Source organism: Arvicola amphibius, chromosome 4 (genome assembly GCF_903992535.2).
Source record: "Arvicola amphibius chromosome 4, mArvAmp1.2, whole genome shotgun sequence".
NCBI classification, from domain to species: Eukaryota; Metazoa; Chordata; class Mammalia; order Rodentia; family Cricetidae; genus Arvicola; species Arvicola amphibius.
In genome coordinates, this window is record NC_052050.1 from 25,646,232 (window position 1) to 25,654,266 (window position 8,035).

Here is an 8,035-nt window from a genome sequence, read left to right on the forward strand (position 1 = left end):
TGAACTCAGGTCATCAGGATTGGAGTCACCATAAGCCTCTGAGCCACCTTGCCTGCTCCCAGTGGGTGCTTGTTACTGTTATTGTTGTTAGGGATTTTGGATTTTCAGCGGAAGGGCTGAAACAGTGGCTTGGAGGTCAGAAATTCAGAACACAGCCTGGCATGGTGGTGCACACCTTTTTTCTTTTATCCCAGCAGGGAGATGTAGGAGGGTCTCTGTGAACCCAGCCTGTTCTCCATAGCCAATTCCAGGCTAGTCAGAGCTACAGAGTGAGACCCTATCAAAATATAAAGGAATATAAAATGCAATTTTCAGGGGGCTGGAGAGATAACTCAGAGGTTAAGAGCATTGCCTGCTCTTCCAAAGGTCCTGAGTTCAATCCCAGCAACCACATGGTGGCTCACAACCATCTGTAATGGGGTCTGGTGCCCTCTTCTGGCCTGCAGACATACACACAGACAGAATACTGTATATATAATAAATAAATAAATAAATAAATAAATAAAATACAATTTTCAATTTGAAAAGTTTCAAGGTAGTGGGAAGGAACGAAAGAGGAAGGTGGGGTGGAAGTGTGACCAAAAACATATATGTATGAAACTGTCAAAGAACTAATTAAAACTGTTTGTCTTTGGTTTGTCAAGACAGGGTTTCTCTGTGTAACAGTTCAACAGTCCTGGCTGTCCTGGAACTCGCTTTGTGCTGGGATTAAAGGCTATGCTGCCACCACTAGCACCCGGCAAAAGTTAGTTTTAAAAAGTGAAACAGGGGCCGGGCGGTGGTGGCGCACGCCTTTAATCCCAGCACTTGGGAGGCAGAGGCAGGCGGATCTCTGTGAGTTCGAGGCCAGCCTGTGTCTACAAGAGCTAGTTCCAGGACAGGCTCTAAAAAAGCTACAGAGAAACCCTGTCTCGAAAAACCAAAAAAAGAAAAAAAGAAAAAGTGAAACAGGGGCTGGAGAGATGGCTCAGGGGTTACGAGCACAGCCTGCTCTCCCAAAGGTCCTGAGTTCAATTCCCAGCAACCACATGGTGGCTCACAACCATCTGTAAGGGGGTCTGGTGCCCTCTTCTGGCCTGCAGATATACGCACGGACAGAATATTGTATACATAATAAATAAATAAATATTTTTTTTAAAAAGTGAAACTGGCAAGCCGGGTGTTGGTGGCTCACAGAAAGGGAGGACTTATTCTAGGTTATGTTTTTTTTTTAAATCCAATTCCAGAGAGACCAGACTCTAGAAAAGAAGAAAGGAAGGCAAGACTTTAGTAAAGGCCAATTTCCTTCCTTCTTTCCTTTCTTCCTTCTTTCACACTCGCTTTCTCTCACTCTTTCTTTCTTCCTTCCTTTTTTTTTTTTTTAAAAAAAATGGTGTCTGTTTATACAACCCTGGGTGTCCTGAAACTCACTGTGTGGATTAAGTTGGCCTCAAACTCACAGAGATCCGCCTGCTTCTGCCTCCTGAGCATTGGGATTAAAGGCGAAGTATGGGCAAATTTCAGTGTCTTTGCTTTTGTTGGAATTTTGCAATTCGTAGAGAGCAGATGCTCTGTGTGGCCACAGAATCCTTTGTTATTACGTGATCAATGGAATTTTTTGATAGGTAACCTTTTTCAAACCACTGAGCTCGTGGGGGTATAACAGGGTCCATGTAGTGAAAACAACGAAGACCACGCACTTAGAGGAGGAAGGGGATGGATGGTGGCCTGTGCTTTCCCGCGTATTGGAGAACCTGATCCCACAGCCACAAACTCCAGAACTGATGAAGGAGACTCCCTGGCCTCACCTCCAGAGGATTCCAGAGGATCCAACGAAAACAAAAGCTTGGGGTTGAGAGGACAGATGTGCCTGCAGGATCCAGGACAGAGGTGCCAGAAATGACTCGGAGCGCTTGTTCCTCTATTATTCGTAAGGACAGCCGGGGCTCAGAGTCTCAGCAGTGCACACCACCTCATTCTACTATGACGACATGCATAATTAATCAGACCTTTAGCTAAAGTCAGGCCGCATCCGGGACTGATCCGGAGGGTTGCAGTCAGACCTCAGCTTTGGGTGCTAATGGAAGAAATTCTGGCGGCATCAAAGCCTGGGACAGCAAACGATGATTCTAGACTACTTCTGATTTAGTTCAGAAGCATGTTCTCGGATGGGTCATTTCAATATTCATTTGATGTTTTAATAGTTTTGCTGTAAAGTAGAGTGGATTCTGCCCAGAAGAAGTCTTGAAAACTATGAGATGGGAGGGAGAGAGACGGAGAGAGGAAGTTAATGAGTAATATTCCCAAAGAGAATTATCAGAGTTCTTTTTCCAGTGTTCCAGCCACTTTCCCATTGCTCTCTTTTTATCAGACTTCTTACCCAGTCACCCACCCCCAGGTACCATTAGATAGCCCAGGATGAACTTAACTCCGGAGCTTCCTAGCTCCATCTTCCAAGGGCTGGGATTGCACACTGGGCTCTACTATGAAATGTCTATGATTAATGAAGATAATACATAGTTTTCCAAACAGTAATAAAAGTTCATACATAGCTGGCACTCAAAGTAAGATCTAGAACAAACTCAATATTTTTGAAGTTCCCCGTTTGTCCTTCTTGGATCAATCCTGAGCCACTTTGCAGGAATCAAGCCCATACTGCAATTTCGTGTCTAGCGTTCTCTTTTCTGTGCCCCACTTCTTCCGCATGTGTAGCTAAATGATTTACTGCTCAGTTTTATGCAGTCTTGAACTTGTAGAATTAGGACCATAATGTGTGTAATTCCTTCCTCTCAGAGCTTCGGGTCGTTGTGAGAGTCGCGTGCTGTCGCCTGTCACTACTCATGACGACCCATGGCATGGTTATGGCAGCCTTCAGGGGTTTCCAGTTTTGCTAGGAGAAATGTTGCATTAAGTATTATTTTACTGAAAGTTTTTATTTATTATTGTACGTTTAATGTGTTGTGTGTAGGAGTTTAAACCTACAGAAATTGGTGCTTTCTTTATACCACATGGATCCTGGGAATGGAACTCAGGTTCTTGACCACGAGCATCTTTACCTTTGAGTCATCCAGTGGCCAAGCTATGGTGTATACGTCTATAGGGACCAATGTGCACATCATGCCCTGCTTTTAAAGGGTCTTTCATTTTCCTTCCTTCTTTTCTTCCTTCCTCCTTCCCTCCATATATAACCATAGCTTTCCTGGAACTGGATATGTTGACCAGGCTGGCCTGGAACTCTCTGCTCCTGCGTCCTAAGTGCTGGGATTAAAGGAGTTCACGTATCACCTGGCTAAAAGGGTGTTTCTCATTGTGTTAAAATTGTTCTCCTTCCAACTATTCAACAGGTTAAAAAATTCTTTCATACAACCTGTGGGATGCAATTTCACTATATTTGTTTTGTTTTGTTTTGTTTTTTTAAAAGACAGGTTCTCTCCACATAACCCTGGCTGTCCTGGAACTCACTCTGTAGCCCAGTCTGGTCTCAAACTCACAGAGATCCCCCTGCCTCTGCCTCTTGAGTTCTGGATTTAAAGTTGTACTATTTCACCATCTACTTCCTAGTAATGAATCTTCGAATTCTTTTTTAAATTCCATCCTACTTTCATGCTTAATTTAGTATGAATTTAGATCACTATAAACTTTGGTTTTTGTTTTTGTGTTTTTCTTCTCTTGGTAGTGGTGGCAGATCTGATAGCTAGCACATTCAGTTACCGCCCTCTGATGGGAGTGAGAATGGAGCCCCAGAGGGCTTGAGGAATCAAGGCTCTTTCAAAGCGACAGTTTTGAACAAAATAAGCCCTGTTTCTACGGTTAATGGGCTGAGTGACACTCCCAGAAGGAAGACGCTAAGAAGGCTGAGATGGCTCTTAGCCGACAGCATTAAGTACAGTCCTTCTCTGGGATTGCTAGCCTGGCTGTTTGGCCCCAGGGGAATCCAGCACAACAAGGCATGTGGCAAGCAGCGGGCGTAGTTGCCTGCCTACCTGAAGGCCTGCCTGGAGAAGGATGTTCACACCGTTTGACTCAACTCAGGGAAGGGGTTCAACAATCGATGTTCAGCACAAGACTGCCTTGTGCACAGAGCCAGGGCATGACAAGCCCAGAGGAACCCACAGTTGCTATTCTTCGTGTGTGGACCAACTAGCCTCTTCTGTGTGATTGTGCTGTACTGTTATTTACTTTAAAAAAAATAAAATAAAAAAAACAAAAGGTCCAAAGCAGCATTTCATCTATTCCCACCATCCACTTCTTCTCAGTTATTTATTCAATGTATTTTTGGTGGACATCTGTCAGCATCACGATAAGCTCTCTGGGTGATCCACAGTCTTTGTTCTCAAAGATTTCATTCATAACTAATAACAAAATTAATCTTAAGCAACATAAAACAAGGAAAAGCCATACAAAATGTCCAAGTGTTGGGGACTGTTCTCTAGTGAATGCTGGGACCGTAATGGTGAAGGAGTTCTGGGGTCTGTCACCCTGAAGTTTGCCTTCAAAACAAAAACAAACAAACAAACAAACAAACAAACAAACAAACGCACCTCTCCTATTTAGATGTGTACAATAATTCAGGCACTCTGCATCCTCTCTGGTACCAGAGATAACGGTTTGAATGCTAACAAGTGGGAGAGGAAAGGGAAGGAGGAAGAAAAAGAAGTGTGGCTAAGCATGTTGATTAAAAAGAGGGAAGACAGAGTTGAGGGGCAGGGGGCAGCAGCACAATCAACCGGGGAGAGAGGAGCGACAAAGGGAAAAGCAAAACTGAAAAGAGGGTAAAGGTAAAGGGGGAGGGGGAGAGGGGTTGACAGTGTCGGGAGCAGGAAGAAAAATGGAGGAACAAAAGGAGAGGGGGAGGAAGAGAAAGAGGAGGGGAGGGGGAGGGGCAGGGAGGAAGAGGACGGAAAAGGATGGGATCTGGAGGCTCACTGGAGTGCACTTTAGAAAGAACTCCAATGTCTATCTCCACATACTTCATAGAGACTGCAGACATGAAAGGGTAAAAAAGGAAATTATCCAGTAATTTATCACCAAATTGCTGAACAAATCTTTTCACGTTATGTTCAAGAGTGGAGGAAATTCTAGTCATAGGATTTTTTTTTTTTTTAAATTTGGAGTGTTTCTCGGAGAGGTAGATGAATCAAAAAATTTCCCAAATTAACTGCTGAAAACCAGGAATCGTATCGTGGTTTAGTCAAACAACCAGTGTAAAAAAAAAAAAAAAAAAAAAAAAAAAAAAAAAAAAACCACAAAAACAAAAAAGAAAAAACAAAAACCACTTAGGTTGGTTGAATCCCTTCTATTTGTAAAGCTAGTTTGTACATGGGAACAGAGTGAAGTGTTTTTTAATGATTTATCCCCCAACCCCCGGTGTATGTGTGAGAGTGTGTGATGATGCTGGTGAAATGATCCGTGTACTAATTTTTTAAATTAAAAACTAAAGACTAACTGCAACATTTTTCCATAAGAACTTTGCCATATTTGAGGCAGCTCCTGGGGGCACGGTGGGGTGCAGGAATCTTTATAATTCTAGGAACATCGATTAATTTTAAGAATAAAGCTTGCAAAACAGCAAGCAAAAATAATGAACTTTTTAGCCAGAAAAACAATGTCTTAAAAATGCATAGATGCCTGTAGTTAAGCTTGAATTAACTTCATCTGCCTTGACATCCTAAGGCATGCATTTTAAATCAAAATACTTTAAATACTTAGACGATAACTCTGATTTTAAGTAGAAAATAACATCATTACTATCTCCACGTTAGATAATATTTAGGTGTAGACTCCCTCCTTTCCTAATTTGTTTTATTTGGAAAAATAACATTGTCTCTTCTGGAACTGTGCAGTTTCCCACAAACGAACCAGGGACCTAGTCTGCATTTTGTGCCACAGGAGACAAAACTGCTCATTGTCTTGGACCAATGACTCTGGAGTAAAACAGCAACTGCAAAAGCAGCAAGAGTGTGAAGGATGCTGTAGACATACTGGACCTCTACCAAAGGGGCAAAGTAGAGGAATTTTATTAGCAAATGAATTTGGAAACATGCATTAAAAAAAAAAAAAAAGTTACCAGGAGAAAGTATTTACTTCCCCACTTTAAGGTTTCCACACTAATTCTGAGGGGAAAAAAAAAAAAAAACTGAAGTTTTTTGTCACACACACACTGGCTCAAGAAAACAAACAATTGTTTTTAAAGTTCTTCCCTCCAACCCCTTGAGTCGTCCTAGCTCTACAATTAAAAAACATTCCTTTGAGTGAATGATGATTTCAATGAGGAAAATGTTCTTTTCTGCTTATGGTCCTCTTCCATTTCATGAGATATCCTAAACACATAATTATCCTTCTTTATTTGACAGGAGAAAATGCTGCCTGTCCTTTTAAAAACTGGGACTAATTTACTTTCTCAAAGTTTATAGGCATTTAAAAGAACCACACTCCAAACTACAGGAAGAAAGAAAACATTCCAAGGCAGTAACAACAAAACAAACAACAACAAAAATAAACAAAATAAAACCCAGACCAAAAAACCCTCAAAACTTCCAAAAACTTTAAAGTCAGAGTTATCAGGAAATGTTTCCCTTTTTTTTTCTTTTGCATTTCATAGGAAAAAAATTGTAACAAAATTAACTATGATTCATTAGAAAACACCAAAGAAGGAATTCTATTTTAATAAATTTCCCTAACTGCTTTCTAGGTTTGTTTTCTCTTCTTTTTTTTAATGTGTATGTCCTCTCTTTTAGAGCCTATCAATTTTTTTAAAGATAGAAATCATGGTTAAATGTTAGATTAAAATTATAATATGTATACTGGGGATTTACCCAAAGGAGTCAATACAAAAGCAGAAAGAATTCTATGTACAAAAATACATCTTCTGCATTATTTTCCCTCCTGCACTACTTACAAAAGTTTAAAGTAGTGTAGCACTTTTCCTAAACAATAACAAATTATTTGTACCTATTAGCCTGAATCAGATAGTTATGAAAACTTTGAGGCAGTATAACAAGTGCCATGGTATATCAGTCAGTGAAAAACAAAGACATAAAAAGATAAAACAGAAAACTAGTACAAACTGAAAAACGTTGGCAAGAAACACTAGAAAATACATTGAATTTTGTGTGATAATAAAATGGTTGGTTTATTTTGGAACTGCTTCTTCAGTTTTCAACTATGTAAAAAGTGGCTTTATTCTTTTACATTTTTTCTCTCCGCATGTTTGTACTGAAGGAAAATGGACAAAATTCTATCTTTAAAATGGAATCCAGTTTCAGTGTTTTGAAGAGGGAAGCTGACCAAACATTTCTTTAGGAAAGAAATGGATAGGAGGAGGAAAAGGAGAAAAAAGCAAGAAAGGTAGTAACTATAATTGTGAATATTATTTTATATCATAAATGTAATTGTTAAAGAGAAATGTCTCCTTCAGATATATTAACTCACACAGAAACTTTAATTTTACTGTGAAGATTTATCTTTTGCTAAAAATAGGGGAAAACCCACCATGTTTGTCTCTACTATCAAAACTAAAGCAGAACACTAGTCAAGGGAGTTGAAAGTTTTCTATCCCCTTTCATCCACCTAAGAATATGAACCCTAGCAAGACACAACCCTTTGGCAGATTCATTTTTGTTCTGGGCACATTCATAGCAGGGGGATAAATAAATGGTCAGTCAACACTAGTTCCCCTAACCCCAACCTAAAGTAGCCAGGTCACTGATGCTAAACTCCTGTGGTGGCTAAGGACTGCCTCTCACCCCAGCTGCTCTTGGCTCTTGAAAAACTTTTGCAGCCTCTGACTGTAAACACAGAAGCCCTGTCTTGTGGGGGTAGGGGTAGGGAGGAGAGAGGCTTAGAATTTAGTGAAACAGCTAACTTTGAAAAAGAATCAGTGTGAATAGAAATAATTGGTACTTTGTTAATGAAATAATTTTTAAAAGATTTTGAAGACAGACTGTGGAAGTAGCCTACTCTGAATTTCTATTTTTTTCTTCTAATATCATTTAAAGAAAAAAACCTAACATTTAAATTTTATCTTAAATTTCAAAAAGTCAACTTGAAAGTGAAT